The following is a 26,034-nucleotide window of genomic DNA, read 5'->3' as shown; positions in this document are numbered from 1 at the left end:
CTGGCGACAGGCCGCTACGATATGCCCACGTTGGCCGCATTCAGTGGCAGTTGCGGTTTGCCGCTGGGCATTGTCCAATTCGGTGGTTGAAGAGGAAGCATTCCTAGCAGCACACATGTTCCATATAGGTTACTGCAACTCATATGTGACTAAATTTGGTTACAACCAAGTTGCTGCAACCATTTTTGCCTGACTTGTGTTGCTCGGGATCTAGTGCAGCGCATGCGACGTGCTTGTGTACGTCGGTTGATTTCGGCATTTCGCTGCTGTTTGGCTTGTGGTCCGCCCGCTCTTTCTCCTGTACCTGGGCGCTTACGATTCCATCCTCGATCAGATTCTCGATTACGATCGTTTCTTATCTGTAATATGCTACATTCATCCAGATGTCCATTCTCAGACTCGAATGCTTCATCTCGTGTCGCCGACTGGACGATGAAGTTTGTATCGTAGCCATATGTCCTTGACTGTTTCACTAGCTCACGATTCCTGAGGCCTGACAGCAGTTGAGCTCGTACAAATCGATCCTCATCATTTGCGCTGTAATTGCATGCTCTTACTTTACCCATAAGTCGTGCATGGAAGGCAACTGACGATTCGCCCTTCTCCTGCTTCATTCTTGAGAACGCTTCATGCTCGGCTGCGGTGTCCGTCATCGATCGGAGATAGTTTTGGATGTTCGTTACAAAAGTCCTGTAGCAGTTTGAGTTTGTCAGATTCGGGCGCAACTTCGCTGCCTTCACTATCCCTTGCAGTTCATCGCCGATGGAAAGAAATAGTAGCTGGCTCCTCTTGACTGGGTCGTTTACATTGTTCAGTGAAGCTGCTATCTCGAAATTCTCAACATAGCGGTTGAATTCCTCCCACATCTTGTTAGCAGCGATGCCAGATGGGAATGGTTTCAAGTGATCCCACCGGATGCTAGAAGTAGAGTTTTCGCTGCTTCCGCGTTGATGAGCATCATTGGAAGACTTCCATCCATCGTCATTGTCGGTCTGTGCTGGTCTGGTATGTGCCTCGAAACGATTCATAAAGTTGTTCATGTTGGCCATCATCTCTTCCATCCGGTCGATCCGGTCGGCATTGGTACGGTCCAACGCCGATTGACATGAAACGTTAAGGCTCCCCCAGACCGAAGCGATTTCATCACCGCGACGGCGACAACTAGTCGCCGCGATTCTATCGTTGGGTCGCTGCAAGCAATGTTCTATTTACGCTCCCATACCAACGGCGACAGAATCGCTGTCGCCAAGCGATAGAATCGCGTCGCGACTGTCGCATCGCGTGTGTTTGGGGGAACCTTTATGTTTCGTTACTTCAGACGGCGGTGATTTCGGTGGCTTGACAAACGTGGATCTGGTATGTCGCCGTCAGAATTGGGCTCGCTTTCCTGGCTTCGGTTGTCAATTACGTCACTTGTAGAGATTTCGGCGTCGCTCTTTGATTCTTGAAGCTCCTCTTCGGTGTCTACAGCATCAGCTTGATTCTTGCTTTGACCCGCTCAGCGCGGTCCGTTTGACCCGCTCAGCGCGGTCAATTTGACTCGCGCAGCGCGGCAACATGACCCGCTTGGTACACTTTGTTCCACCACCGTTTCATCTCGTTTTTAATGCTTTTATTCTCACTAACCTGATATTTTTTTTTCAGTAGCAGTAATGCGTCACGTTTATTATATCTCGAAATTATAAACTTTTCTGAATGGTCCCTTTTCTAAAAAATGCTTCTATCGGTTCCTTAGGTTTCTTCGATTAAAAATTTTCACTCCTGGCAGGATCGCCATTGTGGAGTTCTTACATGAAGCTTGGGAAAAAGGGGACCACTGCGCAAAGACGTCTTACCTGCCCGATTGACTTTAACTGAAAGAGGGCGAGGTATCATGGGTTGCTGCGATGAGCTTGAGGCATGAATGCTTCCAATGAATGCATGTACATAAGGCTGTCGTATAACGGCTATCAGGTGGCGGTGGCACACATTTTTTAAGTTCATAATCTAGTACCACACAACAACGTACTTCGAAAATGAACGAATGATACATATTTTCAAACGTTTTTCCAGATCTCCTCCATACTGTATCACTTGAGGTGGTGCGCCCGCCGTAGCCTTCACATATGTAAACGATTTGGTGTAAACTGATGCCAACTTGCCTGCCTTTTCCATGTGCAATGCTGCAGTTTTCAGTTTCCGTGTGTTACCATTATATTACTTTTTTGGCTAATAAGAATCAGCAGTTACTATTTACGTTTTTACTTTCGCTACAAAAGACACTACAAAATCAAGTCTGTTTTATCAGATCTCTGAAGTGCTGCATCGATACCAGCCCGGCATCTCACCCGGAATAACCCTATGCATTATTTCAGTCCATGATCCTGACAAATAAATAATTAAGAACTGTTCAATCTTCAAAGCATTCTCCATATTCGACATATACTGCCTACAATACGTCAACGAACCCTCGACGGATATTTCGAATTAAAATTTATGTCCGTGAACTTTCCCATTCCAGACTACACGCCCTCAAATTACGTTATGGTGGTCGTTCGGTCATAACTTCTCGCCAATAAAAAAAAAGAATCCTAACGGAAGCGGCTTAACGCAGTTTTTAACGAAAGCGGATTAACGCCCCCCTTTTTATAGGTGAATAAGTGCGGTGTGTGGTGTGGACTTAATTCGTTTGATGGAAAGCAGCAGAAAAATGTATTTATGCTGGTCGGTTAATCTGCGCACATCCTCCGCCTGGTCCTGGCACGGTCCCATATATGGAGGTACGCGTTCGTCGGAGAGAAGCGTAATCATTTTATGGCACATTATTTTACAAAATTAATTACATCCATGAGGGAACGCAAACTAACGCACGCTCGCAAACAAACACGTACTTACCGACGTGCGTAATTGCCTGTTATCGTTTGTTTGATTATTTATTTATAGTTGTTGTGAGTGAGCCCTCCGGCAACCAGCATGGTCAAAACAGTGCCCTGCCGGGAGGGCACAGCCGCGGCGAGGGATGGTTTGCTAACAGAGTTGCTAACAACTCTCTTTGCCCCGTGGTGGCGGCAGTCGACGGCCAATACCGCCTCCGCGGTAGAACCCCCTGCCAGAACCGCAGTAATTAGGTTACCAAGCAAAAGCCATTAAAATGTGAATCGATCCGAAACGGTATAAATGGTACGGCTTGTGTCATCAATAGAATTGGTTCACCATTAAGCATGAAGCTTTAAATAATTCTAATTCCCATTTAAAAAATTCTGCGGACCATTTGTTCCTTAATCAACAATTACCACCAGGATATCTTATACTGAGCACATCAATTTAGATTTTAACTTCTAAGTAAAAGTATGTAAAATCTAAATGCTAAATCTATTTATATAACAAATTTCTAAATATAAAGTAAGAACGTGTCTTTCAATTCAAAACAAATACAAATATGAGGCCATGACAAATCCTCCAGAGCCCCTCCGAAATTCCAAAATTAGCCTGATTGATTACCAAAAATGGATTACAATCAATTTGGCAGCCACAGCATCAGGATAAGTGGGCACTTCGATAAAAATTGTCCGTCTAGAAAAATGCTGTCCTGCTGTGTTGCACAGCTGCTGTTCTGTCGATGAAGTAAACATGTGCAACCAAGAGGGTGTAGCGACAAATTGGCTCCCTCCCCTCTCGATTGACGACACGGGTGCGTCCCTCTACCAAAATATCTGAGGAAATGTCAGGTCGATGAGGACACTTGAATGTGTTGGCTCACAGTTTTGCAAAACAGTTTCAAGTGTCACTGCTTTGTGTTACAGATGGATGAGGGTATTCTGCTTGAAATTGCGCATTTAGTAGATTGCAATGGAACAAATGCCAATTGCCATCACAATTGTTGAATCTGTAGTGCTGCTTGACACTTTTTAAACAAATCATGGATTATCGAGGATTCGAACAGAACAAAAATGTAAAACCGCTTAAATCGGTCTATCCATCGATAAGTAGTACATTTATGGTCTTACGAACCTCAATTTTGATCTGTCCATCTGATCTGATCCACCATCGAGGTACGAAAACTCATCTAGAACCATTCGATCTTCTTGGGATTAATTTAGTTCAGATCCCAATTCAAATTGTAATCCATCCTACAGTGTGAATTTTTTCAAACCAGACACCGCTTATTTATTCGACGGCACTGACTGTCAGCCAACTCCCGAGAAATAATTACCTCGAAGCTGACAAACCTCGGAACCGGATGAGAACTTGACCGAAACTCATCATCATAGCGCCCCCTCCATCCTCCTCTTTCTTGGCCGAGTCCTGCCAGCCGGCATCTCATTCTTCGTTGCGCTCAAACAAAGAACGATCCACCTCCTGAAATTGCGTTCCGCGTTGTCCAACGGCGACGACACGGTCGCCGTCTTCTTCGCGTCGGTCGGTCACCAGGAGCTCTCGGTGGCATCACATGACCGTTTTAATAATATTCAATTTTATTCAATTTAGTGTAATCTTGCTTAATTGGACCGACTATTCATCGCTCGGCGCTCTGGATTAGGGCCATTAGTGTGGACTCGCCACGCCGCCGCGCCGGCCGATCGAGATACAAAACGAGAGAAACGAAGCGCGCGTATCAGCCAACATTCCGCAACGCACAAACGCCATTAAGCAGCGAACTTTGCGAATTCGCGATGGATGCTGCAGCAGCAGCGCTTCGTTCCTGACCGGTGTGTGTTGACAAAACAGGGAAAGTAATTTTCATAATTGCAATGATAACTTGCCGGGAGATACAGCGAGGCGGCCAAAGTGGCTGGTGAGTGATGTCTTTGGGATTTGATTAGTGGGATTTTGAAGACGGTGTTTCTCGTGCGGGGATGAATAAGCCAACTGAGCCAAAATGTTATCAGTGATGCGAAATTATCGTCGAGCGTTTGATGATACTAACTTGCTAAGCAGGTGTTACTATTGGTCAATTTCTATGAAAATGATTTTAAATGTTGACGCTTTGAATTCATTAACTGCCTCAACTTTGAAGAATGAAGGACAAAAGTTCTCTTTCGATGACGAGATTAAATTTGCTTTGTCAATTGAATAAAAGTTGAAAGTAAAACTGATATGCAGCAGCAAACGCATTGCATATACAAATTATGAACGAGAGGCAAATTACTAGGCTGTACGTAATGTGAACGTAGCACAACGGAATCTTCCATCAATACGATAAAACATTATCGCAAAAAATCAACAATTATTGTCAAGAATTTGGTCAAAGATGCTAACAATTTAATCAAAAATTTCTTCAAAAAACCTTGAATTCCAAAATAACAACAAATTTGATGAAAACAAATTAATATATCTCGATTATTCGGAGTGTTGGAAAAAAATTCACTCCGGATGGTCGAACCCTCCGGATTAGTGCCGTGAAATCTCAATGTCAATTGAACTTTTTGAACCGAATGTGAACGTAGCCTACGTAGATCTCAATTGAATACAAAGATCTCAATTGAGTAGCCCCGATCAATTCAGCAAACGCATTCATTCGATTGACTATTAGCGCATATCATGTCAGTTTTTTAATTTGCCGTGGATCAATTTATGGAACAATCTTTACCACAATTTGCACAAATAATTATTTGGCTTCAATAATACATTTGAAATCAGGTATAGGAAATATGTTTCTCTTGCTAATTTACCATTTTTCCGACCACCAACCATTCGAATGGTATGTATCTCAATTGACAGAACAGAATCATTCAATTGAAGAATCGGGAAAATCCATTGGCGTAACCAATCCCAATGCCTAGGGGGGGCTATAGCCCCTTCATCTAGTGTCTCTATATTGAGCTTCTTTTCAAAAATTCTCGAGCATTTTACCACCTCATTAAGTTATCTTAGTGGTAATGTGAAAAATACGGTCCAGCTACTTAAGGCAATTGCGGATTAATCACACTCATCCATATTTATTTATCACACTCAATATATTTATGTTAAGGATCGCAGTCAGATTCCCACCGGTAGCCAATTGATATTTTTGCATATATCATAACTATTATATCTATCTCAAATGAAAACAAAATATGCAACATACCTCCAATGATTCCGATGAGAAAGTTCTAGAGATTCACTGAGGAATCTCCACAGATTTCGACGGGAATCCTCCTTGCACACCGAAGGAAATCTCCAGAGGCTCTGAAGGCAATCCACCAGGAATTCTGACGCGAATATATCCACCGATTTCAAAGAGAATCTTCTAGGGATCCTCCATTCTTCGGGAATTCTAACGCGAATATTCCAGGAATTTGATCAGGAATGTTTCAGGGTTTTCGTCGCAATGTTCCAGGGTTATAGAAGCATATCGTGAAAGGAGTTTCGAAAGAAATCGTCGGAAGGGACTTCGAATTAATCCTCCTGGGACGAAAATAATCCTCGAGCGATTTCGAAGGGAATCTTCCAGGGATGTTGAGGCAAATCGCTGAGGGACTCCGAAGCAAATCGTCGAAGTATTCTGAAACAAATTGTCAAGGAGATCAAAAGCAAATCTCCAAACGATTCCGAAATAAAATCGTCAAATGAATCCGGAGGAATTCCGAAGCAAATCACGAGAGATTCTGAAGTAAATCCTCTGTAGATTATGAAGGGTATCCCCCACAGATTCCTAAGGGTATTTATTAACGAAACCAAAAGTAATCTAGTGTGAATTCTTTTGGATTCCAGTTGAATGCTTGGATGTTTCTGAAAGGAATTCTTCCGCGATTCCAAAGATGAGAATCCTATTCGGATGCTGATGGGAATTGTGGAGATTATCATGCTGCTAGGCAAGCGGAAGTCTGCTGGAAAACTGTCACTCCAGTCCGTGATGGTTGACCACATGTTTTTGACTGCTGGCGAAGTACCACGATTGCTTTGATTGATATTTTGGTGGCTCTCCGTTGTTGTTCATATCAAGCTTACTTTGATGCTTTCAAATCAATTAAATATTGGGAAATTTCTCACGGGAAATTCTTCCGAGTTTTTTTTTTTTTGCAAACCAGATTTTATAGAATTTCCACACAAAAGTTTTTAATTCTAAGGAAATTCTTTCAATTGTTGCTTCGGAACTTCTAAAAAAATCTATGAGAATTGATTTTTTCCGTCCAAAATTGTATCTCGTTTTATTGTCTCAGTCGATTCTTTGGCTTATTTGAGGTCAACTTTCCCGAATAAAAATAATAAACAATAAAAATTAAACTATTTTAAAAATCAAAAACATAACCCGAAAAAGTGCTGCACGTGTGAGCCCGCCTGAAAATTCACCCGATGTTCGTTCAAAGTCTGGCAAATGTAAGGCCAATCTTGAAAAAAGCCTTTTTTTATTTTTTGTTTAAAATTTTACGAATAAAATATGGATTCTTTGGGAAAGTTGACCTAAAATAAAATAGAGAATCGATTAACGAATAAACGAATAAAACGGGAAAGGTCAATTCCTCAGCAATTGAGTATCCGCAGAAAAGTTTTCAAAGTGTAGATTCCAACAAGAAAGTTTTTGGATTCCATTGGAAAATTGTTCAAAATTTTCTTAAGAAAATTCTTCAGGAGTGTCACAGGAATCTCTTCGGATTTCCCAAAGATTTTAAACATTTTTTTTAAATTTCTATGGGAAATTGCTCGGGATTTCCAGTATGAGCTTTTCGAAAAGCCATTCGGCGGAGTGCCATTTGACCAAAAGCCTCGAATAACTCGTTAAGCCGAAAGCCGTCTAGTCGAACGCCAATTGGTCGAAACAATTTTTTTGGTAGAAGATGGTATGGCGGTACGATTGAACTGGTAATTTGGCTGAAAAAGTCAGTTATTTGTCCAAAATAATCGTTTTGCCGATAGGCCGCGGTCTAAAATTTCATTTGGACGAAACGGTAGTTTGGCAGAAAGGGCTACTTGCCTGAAATTGTCATTTGATGGAAAACTAATACGGCCAAAAATGTCGGCCAGAATGATTTGTAGCCGAAATTTGTGAAACGGCTATAAGGTCAAAAAAGGTTTGGGCGAAAATGTAATTTAGCTGAAAGCGACTTACGGGCGAAGTGTTTATGCAGTCAAACTGTTGTTTTCCCCAACAGATCATTTGTCCATAAAGCTGAAAATGAGCATTTCGATCACGCGGCCTTTTTGGGCCAGCTGAGCTATTCGGCTAAACGATGTTTTCGGGAATAGGAGCAGTTTGGCAAAACATTGCTCGTTGCTCTACTTGGCTCTTGCCAAGTTTCGGTGGGAAACTAAACACACGAGGGGAAAAGCATTGAAGCGTTCTCGAAATATGAACGCCGCATCTATTTAGTCTGGGAAATCATGAGAAGAATTTTAGTTAGAGCTAGAATTTTATTTGGAAAAACAATCAACAATCACCTGCAAAAACAAAATTGCAACAACACTGAAAAGTCTAACGAAGAGCATCGTTTTCGTTGGTAGGTTGAATGACAAGACTGTATAAATATTTTATAATAGATTCGGCCCTCTTTGGTGCAAAGGAATTAAAGTTAAAAACAAGTTTGCGGAATTTTTTTTATTGCACTTTTACGCATAAATGATGCTATTTGGCAACACTGGATAAAGCATGAAGTCGTGTGAGTAGTTTTTCATAGATGAAAGACAGTGAATCGAAGAGACGACCAAACGGGGAAAACTAACAAACTGATCGTACTGTTCAAAACATTTTCAGGAAATTTAATATAAGGCTTGTTCGCGACAAAATCTGGACACATAACTTTAAGAATAAAAATAAACTGCTGTTGGTTTATTTCGGTACGTTTTTCACTTCAAATGGCTTCATTCCTTATCGATGCTTCGATGTATGCACGAAACTTGGTGACATTTGAATTTTCTAAGAAATAATACGTGCCGAATGATTTGACATCCTCAGTAAGACCTGTTTCGAGCTCGTATCCTTCTGGTGGCTCATAAAATCCGTTTTTGATCCACTCTCTGATGTTTTAGATATTGTCAAACAAGCATCGACATATTTTAAAACGCTTTGAGCAGTGTTCACATGAAAACAAAATGTTTTTAGTCAGTTTCTGGATCGAGAGACCCGAATTTCAATGGCGACTGCACACAATTCTTTCCGAACCTACAATTTCTTCGACGCCATTTTTCACTACGAACTTGTAACACTTATAAGAAATATGTTTTCAGAAAGTACACACATACATTCATCAATCTAAGAAATATTTCACTCGTTGATGTTCTATTTCAAAAGTTATACGTGTTTAAAGGTGTCCAGATTTTGTCGCGTACAAGCCTTACTGTGTGGCATACTTTCGGTTTCATTTATGGATAGTACCGCATATCCATATCCAATATTATATCACATTTATTGTGCACCGAGATCGCAACAGTTGTGAGGCTTTACATTTTTCCAAATTATGTCGGAATTTATTCAAAATCGAAATTTTTTAACTGTCGTGATTTTTTAAAACTCTGTGGAGTTTTTGACGAAATTCATGTCGATTTTTTTCCAAACCCTGTCGAAAATCCGATCGGTTTGATATTTTATTCAATACTAGCAGACCCGACGAACTTTGTTTCGCCTACAATTGATTTATTCTCTGATTAGTTCTCGAGTTAAGCAGAAATGTATGTTCCATTTGTATGGGAGCCCCCCTTTCCAAAAGGGGGAGGGGTCTCAAACCATCTTAAGAACCTTCCCCGACCCCAAAAACCTCTGCATGTAAATTTTCACGCCGATCGGTTCAGTAGTTTCCGAGTCTATAAAGGTCAGACAGACAGAAATTCATTTTTATGTATATAGATCCTGTGTAGATTCTTCCTAAACCTGATCGAAATGTTTCCAAAATCCGGTCAGATTTTTCCAAATTTGGTTAAGATTTTTCCAAAGTTTATTGAAAGTTCCTCAAAATCTTGTTTGGATTTTTCCTAATCCCAGTCAAGATTTTCCAACTTAAGAGTAGCCACCAGGAAAGTAAGTGCAGTGCGTGTGTTATTCGTCCCGAGCCGGAGAAAAAAAATATCTTTTTAATATTCGGCGGATAACGCGCTTGTATTGTGCTTTGATCCGGTCGAGACAAGTGCGCTCTTCTATAGCTTGCAGTAGTTATCGGGCATGTAAGAACTGAGTGCTGTACGTCGATTCGGTCGCCCAAAACGCGATTCTTCCCAATTTGCATATGTCACCGGATGTGCATAATATAACTTGTTTTTCTCATCGCGTGATAGCGAAGGTAATGAGTTGGTGTTTGGATGATTGTGTGTTAGTATTGCGCGTCGTTTCAGTCGTACAAAGCGCGATCCTCCCCAGTTTTCATATGCCATCGAGTGTGTTTTTTTTCTCGTCGCGAGACAGCAAAAGTAATTAATTAGTGTTTTATCCCATCCCATAGATCGCATCGTTTACCGAAGTGAATCCAGATAAATCGTCCTTTGTAACTAATCCTAAGACAATCGTGGAGATGCAGAGGTATACTCGGTCTCTAGTAGCAACGAGAGTCGGACTAACAATCCTTCCCTTTCTATATGACCGTAAGGACGTGGCCGGTGCCACGTCTTTAAATATTTGAGCTCCTGAGACGTGTACATTGAGAATGGGTAGCTAATCCCAAGCCCCATTTATTGTGTTCTCTGTACAATTTCGCAAGCTCTAGTCAATCACGGAGTACCTCGTGCTCGCTCATGCTCCTGGTCAAGATTTTCCAACTTCATGTCGGGATGAGATTTTTAATAAATCCACTTACAATTTTTAATAATATTTTCAAAATGCAGCCATAATTTTTACAAAATACTGTCAGGATTTCCCAAAATCCTGTTGATTTTTTTTCAAAATCCAGGCGAGCTTTTTCCAAAAATGTCTGGAGGAATTTTTCCAAAATCATGACTTAATTATCTCCAAGATCTTTTCTGGATTTTTTCTAATCCTATTTAGATATTTCCTGCCGGGATTTTCCCAAAATTCTGTCGGGATTCTGTCAAAATCCTTATGGGATATTTCCAAAATCTTGTTGGGATTTTTCCAAAATCCTGTCGAGATCTTTGCAATATCCTGTCCGGATTTCCACACAATCCTGCGAGATTTTTCCAAAACCCTGTCGGGAATTTTCCAAACTTCAGGAGGAATTTTTTCAAACTCCTGTCAGGATTTTTCCAAAATTCTTTTGGGATTTTTCCAAAATATATTCAGGAAATTCAAACCACAATCTTGTCTTATTTTTGTTTCCCAAATCCTGTCGTGCATTTTCCAAAATCCTGTCAGGATTTTTTCAAAATTCTGTCCGGGTCTTTGCATACTTAATTCTTTCCGGTTTATATAAGAATCTTGTCGTAATTTTTCCAAAACCCTGTCAGGATTTCTCCTAAAATATTGTCGATTTTTTTATAATCCTATTGGAATTTTTTAAAATCCTAACGGAATTATTTTTAAATTTGTCGAAATTGTTCCAAAATCTGGTCCGGAATTTTCCAAACTCCTGTCAGGATTTTTTCCAAAATTCTTTTAAATTATGTCAGAATGTTTTCAAAATTGCGTCGAAATTCTTTCAGTATCCTGACACGAAATATCCAAAAAACTGACGTGATTTTTCCGAAATCCGAAATGGTTTTTCCAAAATCTAGTCGTGGTGTCACCAAAATCCTGTCGTATATTTTTTGAAATCCTGCTGGGATTTTTCAAAAATCCTGTCAGGCATTTCCTAAACCCCTGTCGGGATTTTAACAAAATCCTTCTGCCAGGATTTTTCCAAATGCCTGTCGGGTTTTTTTTCCAAAATAATGTTTGGATTCTTCCAGAATCCCGACGCAAAATTTCCAAAATCCTATTCTTCCAAACAAATTTTTCGACAATATGAGCAGTTCGGCCAAACAACACTTTTGGCCGTATAATCATTTCGGTCAAATAACATTTTCGGTCAGATGGTCCTTTTTGCAAAACGACCTTTTCGTCTAAACGGCATACACCAGACTACTTTGTCGGCCAAATGACCTTCTCTGTCGAACGACATTATTCGCCATTTGGCAATTTCACCCAAATGATTTTCGATGAGACGAGTTCCGTCTAATGATTTGTTCGGCCAAATGACATGTTCGGCTGAACAACTTTGGGCTTTGTGCCTTCGACCAAACTGCCCTTTCCAGTCAGATTTTTTTTTTATTTTTATGGGAAATCCTTGAGAATTTCCACAGGAAATTTAATAAAATTTCCATATTAAATTCTTTAGCCTTTCCACAAGAAGTTGTTCAAAATTTGTACTGATATTTTTTTTTACTCATCATGGGAAATTGTTCGGAATTTCCTTGGGAAATTTTTCGGAATGAGCAACCAAGTTATCCACAATAACATCGAATAGCACCATTTGCGATGACATTATTAGAACGGAAATTATTTTATTTGATTTATTCAAACTAAGGCCAGAGTGGCCTCTGCACTGCAGTAAGTGCATAGCATCCGTCTCCATTCATCTCCACAAATCGTCTTCCACGGATTTATTCCACCTTGCTCGCTGTGCATCTCGTTTTCTTTTTCCTGTCGGATTGCTATCGAGAACCATTTTCACCGGGTAATTGACCGACATTCTGAGTATGACCCAGGTAGCAAATTTCTATCGAATCTGGTTACAGGAACGTGATTGTGACCAAATTCGGTCGAATATCAGTAACGGCAACCGACTTGGAACATGTGTGCTACTTGGGTGACATTGTGGTTTATACAGGGGTTAGACAAAAAGGTTGAGATAGGCAAAATTTTGTCGAAATTCAAATCAGCATAACTTGGCGTAGAATAATCCGATTTTGATAAAACTGGAACCATCGGACGCGGACACTCTTCTAGTATTGTGTCATTTTCTGAAACCTTGGATTGGCCCTTGACCACTTTATATAAATAATATAAATATTATAAATTTCAATTTACGAAACATATGTAAGTCAATATCCCAATTATCTGTATCGACACTATCTAATCATGTATCATTATTAGCACATGAATTATCTGCCAACATTTAGAAAGACAATATCCTTTGCAAAGAGGTTATACATAGAACCACATTAATGATTTGTAAGTGCCGCACATGTTATACAAAAAATAAACTATTCCTCTCAGTTGCTCTGATGAAGGCAACAAAAACTTACCGAAACGTTAGGACAGATCTCAAACAGTTGTTCTAAAAAAATTTCAGAAAAGCCGAAACCTCGCAAATGACGTTATTGGCGTTACGAAATACTCTCTACTTGTCAGCTCCGTACTGCTCACGAAATTTCAGTAGCGGAATCATTCCGTGACTATCCCGTGTCCTATCTATTTGCACAGCACTTTTCAGCAGCGTACTAGCCCATCTTTGTATGATGGGTAAAAATATGACTCCGATTAATTGAGCATGCGGATAATCGAGTCTGCTCTGATAAGAAATATTTTTTGAAAAAAAAAATACGCCAAATTTCACATAAAGAATCTTTGTCCAAAAGTTTTGTCGTGTTCTTTGAACCGGCTGACAAAAATAGCGAATTCCAGAGAAGCTAATAATAAAGTTTAAGAGAATTTTTCGTCGATACAATTGATTTTTATTTAACATTCCTGATAGTTTTTCCAAACATCAGCGGATATCCAGTCCCCCTTACTGTTTGCTAACTTCATTCCCCAGTAGGTCAATTATGAGCATAACAGACCATCCGTCGGTTGTCGTCTTCTAGTTACCGTGTCGGTATTATCCTCAGATCTTGGTTCCAGCGGCGGCCGCTGTAATCAAGAAGAGACGCTAATTAAAAAAAGCGACATAATATGCAATCCAAAGTAAAAAGTTTCCAACACTACCCACCACCCGGCAAGGTGCCGTTCGAGCACTTATTGCGTACCGGTCGGTCGGTCGGTCGGTGGTGGTAAAACAAAGTCTGTAGCTCGGTTTGTCATTCGATCGTCGCCGGGTGCTTCGCAATGGATGGGACCTGGCACACTGGCTGTTAAATGCCCGTAACGGCAGTCGTGGGCGGCAACGGAAAACAAACAATTGCTGGTAATGAGAAAGTTGCTTGTTCTATCGCACCGAAGGTATTCTCTCCGGAATTGGTTGGATGGTTAGAGTTTGTTACTGTTGCTTGGGTAAGACCTTGGTGGAACTTGAGGTACATGTTGGACAAACAAATGGTCCAATCTCCCCCGGCAAAGTTTTCGCCTTTGTGGGATCTTAACAACACGACCATGTGGTAATTTGCGAAAGATCTGTGTGTTAGATTTGAAATTAGTCTTGTTTAGATTTTTCTGAAAATCTGTTTTATATATTCTAATTTTACCAGTTGAGTATTCGATTATCTTGTAAATTACCATCTCACGAAGTTTGAACCAATCAGCGTTTTTTTAAATACTTTACTGTGGTGACGTATCACCACACTGCTGGGATAGAAAGTTCTAAATTGCGAATGGAAATCATATTTTTTTGATAAACTTCCACGGACATGGAAATCCGGACTGGCGAACTGTATGAATTCTTTCCGCACGTGCAAGCGGCTATGACGACGAAAACCATCTTTCACACGATCCAAAAATTTTCTTGTCACCGGAATAATGCAAGTTCAGCAAAACCTACCGACATATTGATAAATCGATCCCGGCTCTCTTTCCATACAGGTCCGACGTATGTTTCGTGAATGTAGCGACAACACAGCCTTCTGTTCAATAGCTGCGAGCTACACCATCGCGTAGCAGGGTGGCCGAATGCTTTACTTTTATTTTTATAAATTCCTCAAACATCAATTCTCGATCTATATATGGGCGCGGTGCTACGTGGCGTTTACCACCAAACAACTCAGAAGTCAACTAGTTGCATATTATTATTACGATTTTCGATGTAAACATCCCTAGAAGCACAATCCAGACCGATTTGGTTGGAGCAACTCAATTGTTACTAAATTTAGTTGCATATGGGTCACAGAAACTTTTATGCAACATGTGTGCTGCTCGGGATTAATCGGAAAATATATTTATGCTGGTTTCTCATAACCTAAATATCGAGGGTTCTATTCCTAGCTATTCTAGTTTCATCACTTTTTCAGTGTGATTTTAGTCGACTATTCTGGACCACTGTAGGAAATTATTCGAAAGTAAATATAAGAACACGACTTGAAAAGAAGAAAAATTGGTTTTATCCTTCATTTTTAACTCTATATAAAAAAACTACAGATGCTGTCTTTCAAATGAGTAGAACGAATCTAAAAATAAATAGATAATTTTGTTATTTTGCTTTTTAGTGGGTGCATAAAATAGATGAAACTTTTTCATGTACTTATGTACGTCGTCGTAGAAAATACAACTGTGCCCATGATGGATAAAAAAACTCCCGGGATTCCAACGTTTGTGGGAAGTTTTTTTAATCTTTCGTTTATTTTGAAAGGTTCCATTTCCGTGAAGCGTTATGGAGCCGAGATCAAATCAATAGCACATTTTTTGATAAGGGGTCATTCAACAATGATGTCTCAGGTTTGAGAGGGGAAAGGAGGTGCTCTAAGATTTTGTGACACTACATATACTAAGTATACAGAATAGCGTGACAGAGGGGGGAAGGGGGGTTTTGAAATCTCAAAAAGTAGTGGACATCACATTTGAATCACTCCTTATTATTAGCCTTAATTTCTTTCTCTTCCTACTGTATTATTGTATTCACTGCTTAAGCTTAAGCAATTACGATGCTGATGTTAATATAGTTGACATTCTTGGCGACGTTTTACATCTGTAACAGGCAAACAAACATTTTCTTGGGAAACAACAATGAGAGGAAAACATACGAAAGGGATTACCGACAGACAAAAAATAGGAAGTATTCCACCAAAAAATTAAGATTCTATGTATGGTGCCGTTCCGAAAAAAAAAATGTGTCGTCAATATCTAACTGGCATAAAAAGCAATGTTTTTTTTCAAAACCAAAAAAATATTTATGTTATAATCGTCGGTCTTGGGCGATGTTCCTCCAGTTTCCCCGAACGTTCAGGGTCCCCAGGTCCGATTCCACCGCGTGCAGCCAGCGTGTTCGTGACCTTCCACGAAGTCGCTGGCCCCTATCTGGTTCTCTGTTGAATATTGTTTTCCCTATTCTTTCTTCCGACATTCACACTAACTGACCAGCCCACTGAAGTCTGCCATATCTTATACGATTCACAATATTTTCTTCTTTGTATACTTGATACAGCTCATGATTCATGCGTCTGCGCCACACACCATTTTCTAGTTTCCATCCGAGTATTGTACGCAGCACTTTTCGCTCGAAAACCCCGAAAGCTCTCCGGTCAGCCTTTTTTAACGTCCATGCTTAATGTCCATAAAGGGCCACTGGTAGAATCAGAGTTTTGTATAGAGCAAATTTCGTTTTCGTTTGCATGTTGCGGGACCGTAATCCGTAAAAGGCCCTATTCTCAGCAGCAATACGTCTTTCCACTTCACGGGAAACGTCATTGTCACATGTCACAAGCGTTCCAAGGTAAACAAATTCTTCAATGTTAAACAATGATTTCGAAAGTGCATCACCCTGCTTCAATCCGTCTAAAGTCACAAACTAGTGTAACACTTCGTCTGTAATCCGAATACTTGATTTTGAGCCATCCAGCGTTGCACGTATCAGTCTAATCAGTTTCGCTGGAGAACCATGTTCGGACATTATTTGCCATAGCTGATTTATTTACACTGAATCGTACGCTGCTATGAAATCAATCAACAGATGGTGAGTCTGCAAGTTGTACTTCCGAAATTCATCAAGGATCATTCGCAAGTTAAACATCTGATCCGTCGTTGATCGACCCTCACGAAAACCTGCCTGGTATTCGCCGACGAAGGACTCTTTAAGCGGTCTCAGTCTGTTAAACAGGATACGTGACAGGATTTTGTACGCCGAGTTCAGAAGGGTGATCCCTCTGTAATTGGCACACTATAATCTGTGCCCTTTTATATAGTTTGAACATATGAGGCCATCCAACCAACCGGCAGGCAGTTCTTCATTCTCCTATATTTTCTGGGTAATGTGGTGGATTGATTGATGCAGCTGCTCACTTCCGTGTTTCAGAAGCTCGACCGGGATCTCGTCCTTTCCAGCAGCTTTACTGTTTTTCAACTCGTTTAGAGCCTTCTTTGCCTCGTCCAGCGTTGGTGGTTCCACAACTTGACCCTCGCCGACTATCTTCACCCTGCTCCTTAATACACCTTCATTCTCACCGCTCAACAAATCTTCGAAGTGCTTCTTCTACCTGGCTGCCACTATAGTCTTTGTTCGCGCATGAAGCGAACGAAAATTAAATATTCCTTCCATTTTGTATTCATCATCTTCTTTGTTGTGAAGTTGTTCCATTCTTCAAAGTACACACCCTCGAGGTTAGCTGCGTGTCCTTGCAGCATAGAACATCGTAACTCGCTTTTTTAGAAGAACACAATGGTATCGTGCCAGCGCATTGCCGGCATTCCAGGTGGCCTTACCACGCCCTATGTCCTCGGAAAATGGGAAAAGTCGACTTCGCGCCCGCTTCCCTCTGCATGACTGGTATCAACAATGATGATGCCGCGTGCACCCCAAATTGACCACTCTGCGATAGGGTCTATTCGCCAATACACAGAGGGATTTGCCGGCGCCGTGCCTACGCCTGCCCCAGCCTTGACGAGGACCCCTTTTCCGTCCTCGGGCTCAGAACCCGCCCGGTTGACCGACGCCGCGAAAGCGATGATGCCATGTTGTTCTTCGCGCGGCCACTTGTTCGATAAAAGGATCGAGTTTGACCACAGGTATGACCCATGAAGCCGACTCCGATCCCTTGGACCACCTTGGACCACCTTGCACCACGCGCCAACTTCTGTGTAACTGTGTAACGAGACGATTTGGACGATAGCCGATAAAACGGCGTTCCAGCCAACTTCATCTTTACACATCCTCTGAACTAGGTTGTCTGGAGTAATGTCCAGTGGCATGCATGTGGTCACGCATTGCGCGAAAACTTGGGCACACGAACAACTCGTGTTCCGCCGTTTCCTATAAACCTGCACACACCAAACACTCGGGCAAGGCCGAGCAAGCCAGCTGCGTTACCTGCACTTTGAGTTTGCAGCACGCTTAAACGCCGGGCACTTCGAACCCCTCATAAGGTGCTTGCTGTTCACAGCTTTGCTGGAACAAATCAAACAGTTGGGAGGGTTCGTGCAGCATTGTGTCTTATGTCCCTCCAATCCGCAGCGTCGGCAGAGATTGCTTCTATCAGGGTCTTTACAGTCCCATTGCTTGTGCCCCGGTTCCAGGCACTTGAAGAAAACTTCGGATTGCTCGTATATGCCCACAGGGCACACCGACCATCCCACCTTGACGCTCCCTAACTTGACTACCTTGGAGGCATCCGCTGCAGATAGCCGAACTAATGCTACCTGTGTGCCTGCCGGACCTTTCTGTAGCCGAACGGCTGCGGTGGGCGTCTCCACTTCACACTGTCGCCGCAGTGCCGTGACGAGCTCTTCGACTTCGGTGATCTCGTCCAGGTCTTTAACCCTTAGATTCACCTCCGTCGTGAGTGCTCTCACCTTGACCGTCTCGCCAATGACTTCCTCCGCCAACTTCTTGTAGGCGGCGCCCTTTTGCGAGACGCCCCGCTTCAGCTGGAGGATCATCTCGCCCATCCGGGTACGTCTTATTCGACGTACGTCGGCGCCGAGTTCACCGAGCTTGACGTCACTCCTCATCGCCTTCAAGACGTCCAAGTACTTAGCCTCGTCCGTTTTGATGACTAGGGCATCGCCCCTGGAGCGATTGGCGCCTACCCTAGACTTCTTGCTACCCTCATTCGCCTGGGCCTTCTTTTCAGCCCTTGACGTCTTCGGTTTCCTCTTGTTCTTGACCAGGGTCCAGGAGGCGTCATCCCCCTCTATTTCCCTGGTCTGGTGCGGCTGAGAACTCTCAGCCTGCCGTAACCCCTTACCACCGTCTTTCCTGAGTGGACGGACCTTTCCAGGTCCTTCCTTCCCCGGTTTTGGAGGTACCTGGCCGGGGTTCAGCTTCCCAGCCCCACTACCCTTGTTCGGGGTAGTAATCCTCCGCCTTTTGGAGCGGCCCCCAGGGAGCTCATCCCCTGCAGACTGTCTCCCCCATTTTTGTGTCTGCTCCGTTGGAGCAGTCACCCCCAACGTGGCGCAAATACTTGACCCTCAGTCTGGGTAGACTTTGACACCACCGTCTTTGCTGGCACGCCCTCGGTCGATTCGACCTTGCCCGAGTCCGCGAATCCTTGGTTCTCAGTCTGGGTAGACCTCGACTCCACGGATTTCACGGGTTTACACTTGGCCGTCCCGACCGCCCACTCCAGCTTGGCGTCCAGCATCGACTTTCGAAGTTTCAGCAAGCAAGCCCTCTTGAGTTCCTTACTGATATTATGCTTCGATGACGCAAAGTCGATGATGGCGTCCAGCTGTTCCGTCGCCATCTCGAAGGCCGAAAGCCCATCGCGTTTGCGGTTCATCGCCGTCACAAACCATGGGCCGTCTATAACCTCTATCGGCGGAGTCTGGGAGATGGTTAAGTGACCCACGCTGGCGTTGCGCACTGAGCTGGCGACTATTGCCTCTGGCCTCCTAGGCGGAGACCTGAACAACCCACCTCTTGCGAAGGGGTTGTTGCCTACACTACTACCACTAATTGAAGAATTGACTTGGTTTTCCATTTTGGTCCCACGAGTTGCTCGGGAAAAGAGGTCCACCACGCCAGAGCCCAGCATGACGCGGTAAGGGACAATTACTGTGGAGGGTGCCCAGGTACCCCACAGGCTCCGTTAAAGGCCTAGCTCATTATTTCACCCCCTGGCCATGCATCCCCTCGGCACGGGTCGCTTAACGCCTTGGGATTAGGGGTTAGGGACGATGGTCCCTTTGGTCGCACCCACTCACTCTAGCTGATGTCAGAAGGACAACAGTGCCCAGGCTACTCTACCAGCTAAGTACGCAACCCTTAGCTGGCGGTCAATTGTCATCGGAAGACCCGTGGAAGCGTGAGATTGGAACTTGTGAGGACCAGAGCTGTGTAGGTCGCTCCTAGAGATGTCGTAAAATACCGATTAATCGATTAGTTACAAATCGATTACTCTTGATTCTTGTCGATTATTGAATCGATTAATCATTGTATAGTAATCGATTTAAAATTAATCGATTATCACAACGATGAATCGATTAATCGAAATAATCAATTAATTTTCGACATCCTTATGATGTCGTAAAATTCTGATTAATCGATTAGTAACTAATCGATTACTCACGATTCATCTCGATTATTGAATCGATTAATCGTTGGGTAATAATCGATTCAAAATTAATCGATTATCACAACGATGAATCGATTAATCGAAGTAATCGATTAATTTGCGACATCTCTAGTGGCTCCTTCCTAGATGTCGTCAACTCACCATTTCGCAGCCTGATTCTCTTCTGCTCTTGCTACATTGTATCGCTCTCTGATGGAACGGGTACGAGCCACCGCAGGCAGCATCACGATAATTAAAAAGAGATGATCAATGATTATAATAACAAACAGTATACAAAATATTGTGCACCATCGTGTCATGTATCGACCAATTCAAAGAAACTTTAAGAGGATCTTCAGTGGTCACTCAAGTCTATGTGTATGGACCACGAGTCCATAAGTAAGGGTTTAGACAATAATGGTCTAGTTTCGTTATTTGGCACCTTTTAGGGATATTTCGGACATTTTACGAATATTTATTGACCTAATACCTGGAGTGGCCACCACCATGGGTAACCTTTTTTGGAATTTCCGGAGGAGTTCCTGGAGGAACTTCTGGAGGAATTGCTGGAGAAGCTTGCGGAGGAATTCCTGGAGGAACTTCTGGAGGAAATCCAGGAGAAACTACCTGAGGAATTCCTGGAGGAATTTCGGAATTCCAGAGGGAACTTCTGGAGAAACCCGTGAGGGAACTTCCGGAGGAATTCCTGGAAGAACTTCAGGAAGACTTCCTGAAGGAATTTCCATACTTGTTTTCTTGGGAATTTCTGGAGGAACTCCGGGAGGAACATCCGAAGGAGTTCCGGAAGGATTATCTGGAGGGACTTCCGGTTCAATTCCGGGTTGAACTTCCGGAGCAATTGCTGGAGAAGCTTCCTGAGGAATTCCAGGAGGAACCTTCTGAGAAGTTCCTGAAGGAATTTCTGGAGGATTTTCTGGAGGAATTTCCGGAGAATTTCCGGAAAAATGAACTTGGAACTTTGGAAGAATTCAGGAAGAAACTTCAGTTGGAATTCCGTGAGGAAGTTCCTGAGGCATTCCGGGAGAAACTTCCCCAGGAATTCCAGGAAGAACTTCCGGTTGAATTCCGGGTGGAGCTTCCGGAGCAATTCTTGGAGGAACTTCCGGTGGAATTCCGGGAACAACTCCCTGGAGGAATTCCGGCAAGAACTTACGGAGAAATTCCGGGAAGAACTTTCGGAGGAATTCTGGGAGAAACTTGAACTTCGAACTTCGGTAGAATCCCGGGAGGCACTTCCAGAAGAATTCCGGGAAGAACTTCCGGAGGAATTACAGGAAGAACTTATGGAGGAATTCAGGGAGGAGCTTCCGGAGGAATTGCGGATAGAATTTCTGGAGGAATTCCAGGAGAAACTTCCGGAGGAATTTTTGGAGGAACTTGAACTTGGAACAATCCAATTATATTTTCTGGAGAAACTTCCGGAGGAATTCTGGGAGGAGTTTCCGAAGGAATTCAGGAAGAAGTTCCGGAGAAATTCTGGGAGGAATTCCGCGAAGAGCTTTCGGAAGGAACTTCCCGAGAAATTCCTGTAGGAACTTCCAGACAAATTCCAGAAGGAACTGCTGGAGGAATTCCAGAATAAACTTCCGGAGGAATTACAGAAAAAAAAACTTACGGAGAAATTCCGGGAGCAGCATCCGGAGCAATTCCTGTATGGACTGTGAAAATCCGATTCCAATACAATTCAAATCCACTTCATAATCAAATACAATTCCAACTCTAAACAGATTTCAATCGCATTCCAATCCATCATCACTAAAAATTCAATAACATGCCATTCACGTTCCAATAAAATTCAATTCAATCCACAGCCAATCTAATTTTAATCCCATTCCAATTCAATTCCAATCTAATTGCACTCCAATCCAATTCCATTCCAATTCAATTCATCCAATTCAGTATTCGTGAAAAAGCACCGAACACATCAGCATATACAGAAAGAAAATTACTAAATACACAGGATTTTGTTTTTACGCGATTTTTTTTCGCTCGTATTTTTGATCGTGTGACTTCAATTTGCCACCAATCTCTTCGCAACATGTTTTAAAAAATCCAGAATAAATCAAAGAAAAATCACATGACAATTAATATACGTTAAACATTTAGGATGAGTGGAAAATTGAGAAAATGTAAATCGTGTAAAAACAAAATCCAGTGTATTACTTTTGTTGGAGTTTTGGTTGTACCAACTGTTCGTCAGACGGTTGTACTAACTGAATTGGTCGCACAAACTTGGGGGTGGAGTCAAAGTTGTACAACATGTCGGAGCGTGTGTGGGGCTCCCTATGTAAGGGGTAAATGTATTTTGTAGTATTTTTAATCTGTCTTAAATTAAGTGTAATTATGTTTAAATTGTATTATGGAAAGATGCAGGGTTTTTGCGCCATTTTGAGACTGGTAATTGTGATGTTGGCTAACTTAAAAAGGCTTTTCCCCACCACCTTTATTAAGGCATACGTCAGATAGAGGCTAAACATTAAATAAATAAATAAATAAATCTCTGGGCCAAAATAGACCCCAATGCACTAGGAAGGTTAAGCTATCATTTTTTAAGTCAGATAAACGTATGGAACAGAAGATAATATCATGGTTGGAAATTCCTGGCATTGGTATTTGGTCCTGTTTGATGACGCTGTCTGGAAAATCAGCCAAAATAAGTTCGAGTAAAGAGCTTTTCTGTGAAAAAATGTTGGTTCCGAATTGACACAAACATATGACATAGTTTCCATGGTTTCATTAAACTTTCTACGCCAAATGGATACCGCCTTTCGTGCAGTTGAGACTACATCCAGATATGGAGAAACTGGTGGGATCATATTCGGTGGGACAATATTTTTTGAGCGGGAGTCTAAGACGGTGCAAAATTTGCAATATTATTTAACTAAATATTAAACGCCTTAAAGTTTTTTAGGCCTTGAAGGCCTATATGCCCCAACAGCCTTTCATTATACAAAATATTAGTCCTAACCAGGGTTTGCAGAAATCGCTCTCAATAGATAACGAACAACGATAAAGAGAGGCAAAAATTGTTCCGAATCATAACAAGCCATGATGACAAATTTATCAAACTTGTATACAAGTGCGAAAAAAACAGAATCAGATAGGCAGCCCCCACAGAAAAATGGTGATTCTTGCTTTGTTTTTGCTCATTTCGTGTTGGTTACTGCACAGCCGTGTAGAACAAGTTGAAATGCATCATCAGAGCCAGTGCTCCCCGCATTTGGAGCTTTTTAAAAGAAATTTATCATGGGGTATAGCCTCCCGAATCAGCTCTCTATCATGACAGCTTGCGAAGAAAGTCTCTCGCGGTATGCTACATATCGTATATGTATACAGAGATGATAAGTGAGAGACTTGTTCATTCTCTTTAGGATTCAACCCCTGGTCCTAACACATTTTTTGTAATCCCCACATAAAGAACGTTTGTGTGCTTACAACCAATTCACCTCATTGAGCTAACCACTTCTATCATATTATCATAACGGCTTTCTCGCCAAAAATGTATCTTTTTTCAACAACTTAAGTCAAAAGGTTCTGCTCATTCAGTCACATTGGCCTTTGTCAATATGTGGACGGTTATTCTATGCATTTATTAGGAAAATTCAATTATTGGTTTCCTACATTTATAAACCTACTTCTACTTCAAATAATTTCGGAACATTTAAACAACATTCCGAATTTAAAACGATTTCATGTGAAATAGCCGCTACCGTGCACGTTCACATCAATGTACCAAACGCCACTCCGAGAGTATTGTTATTTCGCCATAAATCATCACAATACTTTCCTCGCTCGTCCGGAGGCAACCCGCCAGCACTACGCGATGATGCTGGCAGGAGAGCAATCCATTTCCTACCATGCGACAAGGACAACGACAGCGACAGCGCGATGCACACGCATGATAGGATGCGAAAAAGGCTCAATTTCAATCATGATAATGTCAGAGTTCTATTTTTTACCGCATCCACTGCTCAACCGGAGCGGGCGATGACTTTTCCGAGGAGAAAGGATTCTGGCCCGAAGGTGGTTTTCTTTCTGTATAGCTATTTGCATTTTTGCCATACGTGTATACTGTAGTGGATGAAATAGATATGTCCCTCAATTAAATGTTAATTTTTTTTTCACGGAAAAACAAAATTTCAGTGAAATTATTCTAAACATAGTGAATCATTAACTCTTTATCTAACGACAGTTTTGAAAATTTTCTAACTATTTAAATATTACAGAACAAAAGTACTCAATTAATCAATATTATATATGGAAAACGTCCACTTAACAATAGAACATACCATTTCCTGTACTAACAACGCGGTAGACCGGAACCAAGAAAGACTCAGTCAATTTGGGTTTATTACGAGAAACAGTCGCTGCCGGAGAAAAGATACCCATTTGCCAAATGGATACCGTTTTCCACTTTGTTTGACCCACCTTCCCACTCATACACTCATAGGCAAATAAATTAGATAAATGAATCGGTATCATCCCCCTGGCCCGGCGAACATGTGCCATGTTCGGTCATGTGTTCAGTCTCAAGTGTCTACGCTTGCCCGTAGAATATGTCCGCTCATGGGAAATGCTAAGTACCCGTTTTATGACCCAGAGGAGACGGGACATACAGTCTGATTCGAAATTGTAAAAAATAACAAGCTCTTAGGGCTTTGTCAACCGTTTCACCATCCTCTTCCGGTAGGTACTACAACGCAATCACTTTTGACGGGTCGGCGGATCAACCCGTTGGCACTTGTGCGAATATGGTTTCTATTTTTGCCCAACCTTCCGTTTGTTAAACCTACCGTGACACAATGTTGACTGACTGACTGGAGATGGAGGGTAGCTCAGCTATTTCGGGGCCGGGGTATTTATTTGGGTGGATATGCGGAATAATGCTCACACTCAAGAAAATTGATACGGGGACAATATTAATTTCGTGCGACATTTGTTCAAATGGAATTTAATCAGAACGAGATTTTTTTTCCCAAATAATTTTCGTGTACGCATTGACACTGATCATTAAGATGATCAGAAGATTCGTAACATCAATATTTCTCAATTATGATGGATTTACCAATTGCGTATCTTCCAAATACACATAGTAAATCGATGAACTCAGTTGAAATCAATTGCCATGCAAATTGTTTTGCAGTGAGTGCGTTAAACTTTTTTTATACATGGATGTTAAATGGACACATTTGGACATTCAACTCGCATTCAATCCGGCACATGCTTTGTAAAATATTCGCTAGAACCTCCATGGCTGGTGTTGAATTCATTCCTCGAATACGTAACTCTTGAACAGGAAATCCCTTTGAATCCCAGCATAAATTCCTGCTGGAATGGAAAGAGAGGCCCAATGTAATGACTAATTTAGGACCATCACTCGAAGCACTCGGCTCACTATTCGCTCTGTATTGTTCGGCTCACGCTGATGATGGCCCTACTGTTAGTCCGGTCCTGGCCGGGACGATGCGCTACCCAATAGAACCTCCCAAACTCATCTCATTGCCACACAGTCAGTACTACTGTAAGCAATAATGGAGAAGCAAGGCCATTTTGCGGCATTTATTAAATTGGATTCAATTTGGCTTATGGCTTGGGGTAAAATCCCGGGTCCAGCAGTTGTGCCCCGCCCGACTCCTAGCGGTCTAGCGCAGTTAGTCATTCCCCTTAATAACAGGACGGGCGGTCGGGCGCGATGAGTGGCTTTATGACCATCAGGGTCGTTGCCGTCGTCGTCGGTCGACCGGCGGAGAGTCCGGATTTATGACCGATTTGACGGGAAATGATGACGGTCACAGGGCTGCTTGGGATTTGATGGCCGGCAGTGATGCGAATGCTCCT

The 26,034-nt window shown here is 42.1% G+C and overlaps 1 protein-coding gene and 1 long non-coding RNA gene across 2 annotated transcripts in view; one reads left to right on the top strand and one right to left on the bottom strand.

The window, feature by feature from the left end:
* Nucleotides 1-26,034, top strand: part of LOC134226251 (nephrin) — a 1,334,188-nt gene that overhangs the window by 333,655 nt on the left and 974,499 nt on the right. The gene's annotated exons all lie outside the window — the stretch shown is intronic.
* LOC134223399 (uncharacterized) lies at nucleotides 13,545-14,258 on the bottom strand. The gene is made up of 3 exons (XR_009982561.1): nucleotides 14,221-14,258; nucleotides 13,749-14,149; nucleotides 13,545-13,669 (listed from the first exon to the last, which is right to left on the bottom strand). It is a non-coding gene; the product is annotated as an uncharacterized LOC134223399 (long non-coding RNA).

This window comes from Armigeres subalbatus, chromosome 3, assembly GCF_024139115.2.
Source record: "Armigeres subalbatus isolate Guangzhou_Male chromosome 3, GZ_Asu_2, whole genome shotgun sequence".
Classification (NCBI taxonomy): domain Eukaryota; kingdom Metazoa; phylum Arthropoda; class Insecta; order Diptera; family Culicidae; genus Armigeres; species Armigeres subalbatus.
Note: the sequence above shows the minus strand (reverse complement) of the source record. Positions and strands in the feature narration are given on the sequence as shown.